The sequence below is a fragment of the Sinocyclocheilus grahami genome, unplaced genomic scaffold, assembly GCF_001515645.1.
Source record: "Sinocyclocheilus grahami isolate Dianchi unplaced genomic scaffold, SAMN03320097.WGS_v1.1 scaffold92.1, whole genome shotgun sequence".
NCBI lineage: Eukaryota > Metazoa > Chordata > Actinopteri > Cypriniformes > Cyprinidae > Sinocyclocheilus > Sinocyclocheilus grahami.
The window spans coordinates 131,222-139,263 of record NW_015505271.1 but is presented as its reverse complement, the minus strand read 5'-3'; positions in this window follow the sequence as shown (position 1 = coordinate 139,263).

Here is an 8,042-nt window from a genome sequence, read left to right as displayed (position 1 = left end):
CAGTGCAGTTATTTGAAACATTTACAAATCTTTGACACTATCCTTCAAACCACTAGGTTTTACCTATTTGCCAACAGTACGTTTTTAATCATTTAAAGGAAACATATTATGCCCCTTTTTACAATATGTAATATAAAGTCTCTGTTGTCCCCAGAATGTGTCTGTGAAATTTCAGCTCAAAATACTCCACAGATCATTTATTATATAATTTTGAAAATGCCCATTTTGAGGGGTAGCAGAAACACGCTGTTCTTCTGTTGTTTCAGGCCTGTGTCTTTAAATGCAAATGAGCTGCTGCTCCCCGCCCCCTTTTCTAGAATAGAGCTGTGCCATTACAGCGCATACCTGCTAAAAAAACATCTGTTTTGGTTCTGATTATCATGTTTATCATGCTGAAATCATGTGTTTTAAACCATATGAGTTTAAACTTCTGCTATACAGTTTTCTGAGTGCAGGTGGACAGAAAGCTGCTGTATTTGAAACATTTACAAATCTTTGACACTATCCTTCAAACCACTAGGTTTTACCTATTTGCCAACAGTACGTTTTTAATCATTTAAAGGAAACATATTATGCCCCTTTTTACAATATGTAATATAAAGTCTCTGTTGTCCCCAGAATGTGTCTGTGAAATTTCAGCTCAAAATACTCCACAGATCATTTATTATATAATTTTGAAAATGCCCATTTTGAGGGGTAGCAGAAACACGCTGTTCTTCTGTTGTTTCAGGCCTGTGTCTTTAAATGCAAATGAGCTGCTGCTCCCCGCCCCCTTTTCTAGAATAGAGCTGTGCCATTACAGCGCATACCTGCTAAAAAAACATCTGTTTTGGTTCTGATTATCATGTTTATCATGCTGAAATCATGTGTTTTAAACCATATGAGTTTAAACTTCTGCTATACAGTTTTCTGAGTGCAGGTGGACAGAAAGCTGCTGTCACAGCATGTGAGTACTAAACTAAGTTCTCATTCACACACAAGTTTACGTTAAAAACACACATGAGGTACAAAAACAGTCGGTTATGTCTGTGAAGGTAAACAGCTGGGAAATAAATTGCATGTTTATTTTAGATCTGTGTGGCAGCAGCAATATACAGTAAATAAATCAATAAATCCACTGCTCTCTTGTCTCCTCTGAGGCTGGGACTCTAAATAGTGTTCTGTGCTCGTCTGTGCAGCCAAAGACAGAACAGTTAGCATGTTTTCCTCAAACTTTCGCCATGGCATTAGAACTGGTACACCGTTGTCGCTTGCTAACTCAGAATGACAGCGCATGAGTGGAAATTTACAGATTATAGGGCGGTAATATTATAATGAGATCCCTTTGCCACGTCACCAAGGGAGCGAAATCAGACACGCTCGTTTTCTCAGAGGCGTGCAGAAAAAGGCTTACCAAAGTTACTGGGTTAATCTTTTTCATGTTTCCTTGGTTGGTAGATGCACCGGGGACCTGATTATAGCACATAAAACCTGGAAAAGTCAGATTTTCATGATATGTCACCTTTAAAATCGAATACAAATTAGTATCATCACTAAGGAAAGGTTTACTACTCACTCAAGCAGTTTACACACATACACACACAGTGTTGGAGAGAGAATAATGAAACTGTCAGATTTCACAGTAACTGTTTGATTAACTGCTTTTATAGAGATGAATGCAGCATGAAGTTATGCACCTCTGGTTCAAACATGCAACTTAAATTAAATTCACTTGTTGGGGTAGGACTAGACATGACCCCGTAGAGCCAATGAATGTCATCAGCAACATGCAAACCATATAAATTTGGCAGGTTTGCCACATGCTTTACAAGGCGTGAAACCTTACTTAGTAATGCAAGTCTGATTCATACTTCATTTCTAGTAAAGATTAGAGAAGTTTTGGTTTGAAGGACAAGGGTCAATATAAATCACTTTTTATGGTGGCAAGCCTTTGACCACAGGTTCATTGTCACAGCTTAAGTTAGAATATGAAGACTTAATGTTACCCTTGATTGTGAGAAATGGAGAGCAAAAGGAGCTAGTGGGTTAAACTGGAATGTAATGACTAAAAAGGAATCAAATGTAACCGAATGATAAAAGAGACTCAAAGCAGGATATTAAACAGCTAATAAACATTAAGAGACATGCTTTGCTTCTCTTTAATGCTTACCAGCTTGACAAAACAACATGGCTCACTAGTACAATTAATGTGTTTAGGGAACATTTTCTAGTAGCCTTTCATGTGTTGCAAAAACAAGGTCTCATTAGTTCCAAACCAATGTTTGAGACTAGCTAAATGCAGGATATGTCAAACACATGTTATTACTTTCTTTATATAAAACATTTTTTTTATTTTATTTATTCATTTTTAAAATTTTGTGTCAAGTACTGTGCGGTTGCATAGACCGTTGTAAAATTATGATTTATTGAATATTATTTCTGTTACCACTAGACTTGGTTGCCGTGTTAACACGTTTCATACATCAGAAGATGCAGCTTAAAACAATTGATCAAAACACAAGTTTGGAAGCCAAGAAGACACTGAAATCCATCCAAACGTAAAACAGGCTTTTGGTTTATATTCTGGTAAATAAAAATGAAAATGTGTTCCAGTTATGTGTCTATATTTATTAGTCTCAGTTATAAATCGCATTTTAAAAGGAACCAGCTGGCACATCTACAAGGCCATGAGCCAGCAGCCAAAAACCAGGTTAACCCTTGTCTAGAAATCTATCAATACTCACTCCAAATGAAGTCATCTATAAACAGTTGGATGGCTAGTTTAATGCATGGTTTATTCAAGTGTGAAAAATACTGGGCAGGGAAGCGCTCAAAGGTTACTCATGTCAGTGTTGCATGCACAACTGGATGAGATGGACTGACCTGAGATTCTACTCTCTTTGGGTCCAGACCATAATATGACCAAAAACAAAGGCTATATTGAAGGATTACATTGTTCTTTCTTTAAACAGCTAAAAAATGTGTTTAGCTATAAAAAAATGTTTTTTTTTGTTTTAAAGTTACTGCTCAGTATTTGGCTCTCTGTGAAGCTGACTGGCCTAAGGCAACTCATTTCTCGCATTCAAATTAATGGTGGAAAAGAACTAGCAAAGACCTCATATTTGTCACAACCATTTATTTTCTTTCTTTTTCAACTTGTACACTGCGCCATATTGAAGTCTGCTGTTGGACTGGATCCAGGTATGGTTGAAAGGAGCTTTCTCTGAGCTCTAAATTCACCACATCTGTTGCGGATTGTTTTTGTGTTTTTTATTTTGCCCATAAAGCTACCATTTTAAGTGCTGTGTTACTCTGATGTAACAGTAAATTGTCTGTCATTGAGTTATTCAAATCTGAGAGATAACATAACCGATATTTAAATTATTTCCCTAACATCAGGTATTACTCATTATTCACAATATAGTTAATTATAGTTAATAGTTAAAAATACTTTGTTATATGTTTTTATGGTCACTCTAACATCTGTTGTTTACACCATTAAAGGGGTCATATGATGCTGCTAAAAAGAACATTATTTGGTGTATTTGGTGTAATGAAATGTGTTTATGTGGTTTAAGGTTAAAAAACACATTATTTTCCACATACTGTACATTATTGTTTCTCCTCTATGCCCCGCCTTTTTGAAACGAGTCGATTTTTACAAAGCTCATCAGTCTGAAAAAGCGAGGTGTGCTGTGATTGGCCAGCTATCCAGTGCGTTGTGATTGGCCGAATACCTCAAGCGTGAGACGGAAATGTTACGCCCCTCACCATACTGTTGATGCTGTGTCCCGGAGTGACAAGACAAAAAACATGAAAACCCATTATAAACAAGGCATTTGTTGCATCCAGTGGGGACATACATTTTTTTGTGTGGGGACATAAACTTTTTACGTGTTGCGTTGCAACAAAACCATGTCTGCATTTGTGATCAGAAATGACAAACAAGCACTAACGTGAACAGCCGGCGGCGGGCCAGCGTGAGCTGAGGCAGAGGTGAAGCGTGAGCTGAGGCGGCGGGCCAGCGTGAGTTGAGGCGGCGGGCAAGCGTCAACTGAGCAGCACTAAGTTGATATATTTCCTCAGCGACCAGCACAGATCAGCTCTAGGCATGACGAAAGCGGATATTGTCCTCTTTTGGAAGACCAAACAAAGTAGTTTCGCTTTCACAATGCAGCACACAACTTCTTCACGACATGGCGGCAGCAACAATACTACAGCGAGAATAAAAGTTACGCCTTCTTTCTTTGCGTGAACATTTGGGCGGTGTTATGCAAATCTTCCCACATAGTGACGTAGATATGTGGGGGCGTGTTAGAACGAGCCGTTTTAGTGTGGTTAACTCTTAAATTTATAAAGAATATCTCTTTGGATTTGAGACTTTAGTCTTTGCAACTTTACAGATCTTCTTTATGCACCAAGAGCTTATAACACTCCAAAGAGAAAGGAAAAATTTAAATCGCATCATATGACCCCTTTAACCAGTCAGCTCAATGGAATGGATGGGTTTTTGTGTGTAAATGGGTGCCGGAATTGAGACATGTGGAGCTGCAAATGTGTAACAAATCAAATATGAGACACATTGCAATTAAATTATTTTAAATCACATTTTGAACCAATCTGATTTTTTTATTTTTTTATTTACATCACTCCACTGCATTGTTGCCACTATTTCTATTTTTGCACATTTCTCAAACATTTACATAGCACTTACTGCCATCTGTAGCATAGATAAGGTACTGCTTCAATAGAGAAGATTGTTGTGTGTTGCCACAATTATGTCATGTTTACCTTTAGTTTGTATTGCGAACTGAAGCTAGAATTCTATTCTAGGGTCATTGAGAGACAAATATCCTCAAGACTGTTATCAGAAAATTTTTATAATTATCGGTTTACTCTTTAATCTCGTAAAATTCAGTATTGAATGAATTCCGAAACCTCAAATAATGTTATGAATTTCTGTTATGTATGGAGTTTCTTCTAAGCTCAAAAGTGATTGAATAAGTAAAATAAATGAAGTACTTCCAACTAAAAATGCAGGCTTGATTTAATAAGGCTTTATGAATAGGTCATACGGTACACATAGACACATTCACATGCCATAATAATACTTGGCTTTCTCATGAAGCTGTAGTTCACATGAAATACTTAAAGTTCGAGTGCATTTCAGTTATATAGCTTGTAATATTTATATCCCTCTAATTCCAAAAACACATGAGCCATTTTACAATCTAACAAATGTAACAGGACTGATTTTGAAAGGGGTATATCAGGACAACAGTACTATCCTTGTCTTTCATTTCAGCAGGGGCTGTGGTGGAAGAGGTTGGTGAAATGCGGAATACTTTTACTTGTCTCTCTGTGTTTTCCATTGGCACATCACTGGTCTGTTGACACGAAATGAAAACAAGAGTTTTATTCCCTTCGCAATTCATTCATTGCTTTAAGGAACATTATCCACTCATTTAGACTGGATTCTACTATTTTCTGGCTGTATCCGTCAGTTCCCTTGAGCTGCATCCAAATTTTAAATCTTATCATGTCCAAAAACATGACAAAAAAAACAAAGACATCATGTCTTTCCATTTAAAGTATAAAAAATTGTTACCATTAGATCTAAACTATGCACAATCCCAAGATAGGAAATAAGTTACTTATTTTTAATTGACTATACTTTGCCAAAACTATAACAAGGTAAGATTTTGCTGTTTTATTACAATGATAAAAAAGTGCAGAGTTCCCACTAGAAAAGCACCTTTAATTAAACTATACTGCCTCTCATAATTATTGATTCAAATGTCTTTATCTGGCTACTCACCAAATAAATAAATACATGTACATGAAAAACTTATTTGAAATCATTTACATTTTTTGGACTGTATGTTATCTTAAAGCATCCACTAAGAAAAAAATAATAATCCACTTTAACATACAACAGTTACATGAAAGATGACAATAATAATACTTAAGTCTTTCTACAATCAATAAATTAAATGTAATTTTTTTTTGTATAAAACAAGAGAGCCACTCCGCGCTGTGATACAACACGGTTCCCTTTCAGTCGGTCACTCCAAGTCACGTCGGTGACCGACGAATTGGGATATCGCTTCAATAGACCAATCTACTTCGAGTGTAAACTAAACGAGCCAATGCACATTGGCATGCAATTATTGCATTCAGCCACCGCTGATCACCCGGTGCCAGATAACGCTCCGCTACTCGCAAGGGGGCAGAGTCCCGTTGCCGCTGCCGTGATCTGGGGCTCGTTCTGGCGGACAGACGAGACCACTTCCAGCAGTAGAGCGGGTGGTTTGAGGGTTACAGTGATGGCAAACCCTGCAGGGAACCAACCCTCTGGGGACCATCACTCCTCTTGCACCCCACACTCACACCCCTCTCTGGGCCTCTCACAAGCCACCTGAGTTGGGTCCATCCAGTGGTGCGACCCATGGAACGCACTGGGCCCTCTTTAAAGAGCATACCAGCGGTATCCAGTTGACCTCTCCCCGATCAGATGTCCATCTCAGCATCGGAGGGAAAGCTGTCCGATGAAGATTCGGCCCCGCTGCCACCCTCCGGATGGTGGCGAGGCCTGAGTCGGATCCGGAGATGGCAGCTATGCTTTCCCAGGCCGCCGAGGGGTTAGGGCTTGAGTGGAAACCTCCACCGCGTCCCGAGCCCTCGAGGCTGGATGATTGGTTTCTTGGAGTAGCTCGCGCTCTGAGCGACGAAGGTCACCCCGAGTTCTCTGGGTCGTGCGATGTCCACGCTTGTGGTCCAGGAGCGCCATCTCTGGCTGTGTCTGGCAGACATGAGGGACACCGACAAGGTTCAGTTCCTCAATTCCCCTGTGTCCCATACCGGCCTCTTCGACGACGCAGTCAAGAGCTTTGCCCAGCAGTTCTCGGCTGCCCAGAAGCAGACTGAGGCGATCCGACACATCCTGCCCCGGCGGGCAGCTGCTGCCTCCACCCGTCCGCCGGCTGCAGCGCCCCAGCCTGCTCGTCGCCGAGGGCGGGCCCCCGCGTCCGCCCCCGCTCCACATCCACAGCAGCCTTTAGCAAAGTGGCGTCGTGGAGCCGGGCGTGGAAGGGCCGCCCCACCTGTCCAGGCCCCCGTCAAACCTGGCGGCAAGCGGAGAAGCAAGCGGCCCTCACCCAGAGATGGAAGGATCTGCTCGTCGGGATATGGTGAACGCACCACTCCCTCCCCCGGAGGAGGGCCGGGTGGAGAATCTTTTGTTTAGTTTTTTCCCGCCGTTGGCCTCACGGCCGACGGTACCCAAATTCTCGACAAAAGAGCAGTTTCCTTTATCTCTGGGTCCCAGGAGGGTGCGGAGAGTTGCGGACGGACCAACGCCGGACCGCACTCATCCTCCTCCTTCACCAGCCGGCAGCAGCGGGCGGTTCGAGAGCATCAACAAAGCTGATTTGGAGACATTTCGGAGCCGCTCAGGTAGACCTGTTTGCTTCTCCAGAGACCTCTCACTGCCAGATGTTCTACTCCCTAACCGAGGGAACACTCGGCACGGATGCACTGGCACACAGCTGGCCGCGGGGCCTACGCAAGTATGCATTTCCCCCAGTGAGCCTTCTCGCACAGACACTGTGCAAAGTCCGGGAGGACGAGGAGCGAGTCTTGCTAGTGGCGCTGTATTGGCCCACTCGGACCTGGTTCCCCGAACTAGTGCTCCTCGCGACAGCCCCTCCTTGGCCGATTCCTCTGAGGAAGGATCTACTGAAATGGGGCACCATTTGGCACCCACGTCCAGACCTTTGGAAACTCCATGTCTGGTCCCTGAACGGGACATGGAGGTTATAGGTGACCTACCCTAGGAGGTAGTGAACACCCTCACTTCGGCGAGAGAACCGTCTACGAGACACGCTTACGCCTTGAAGTGGAACCTGTTCATTGAGTGGTGTTCTTCTTGCCGAGAAGACCCCCGGAGATGCCCGATTGTGGTCGTGCTTTCCTTTCTGCAGCAAGGGCTGGAGCGAAGGCTGTCTCCCTCCACCCTCAAAGTCCAGGTTGCTGGTATTGCTGCGTACCATGACCCGGTGAAT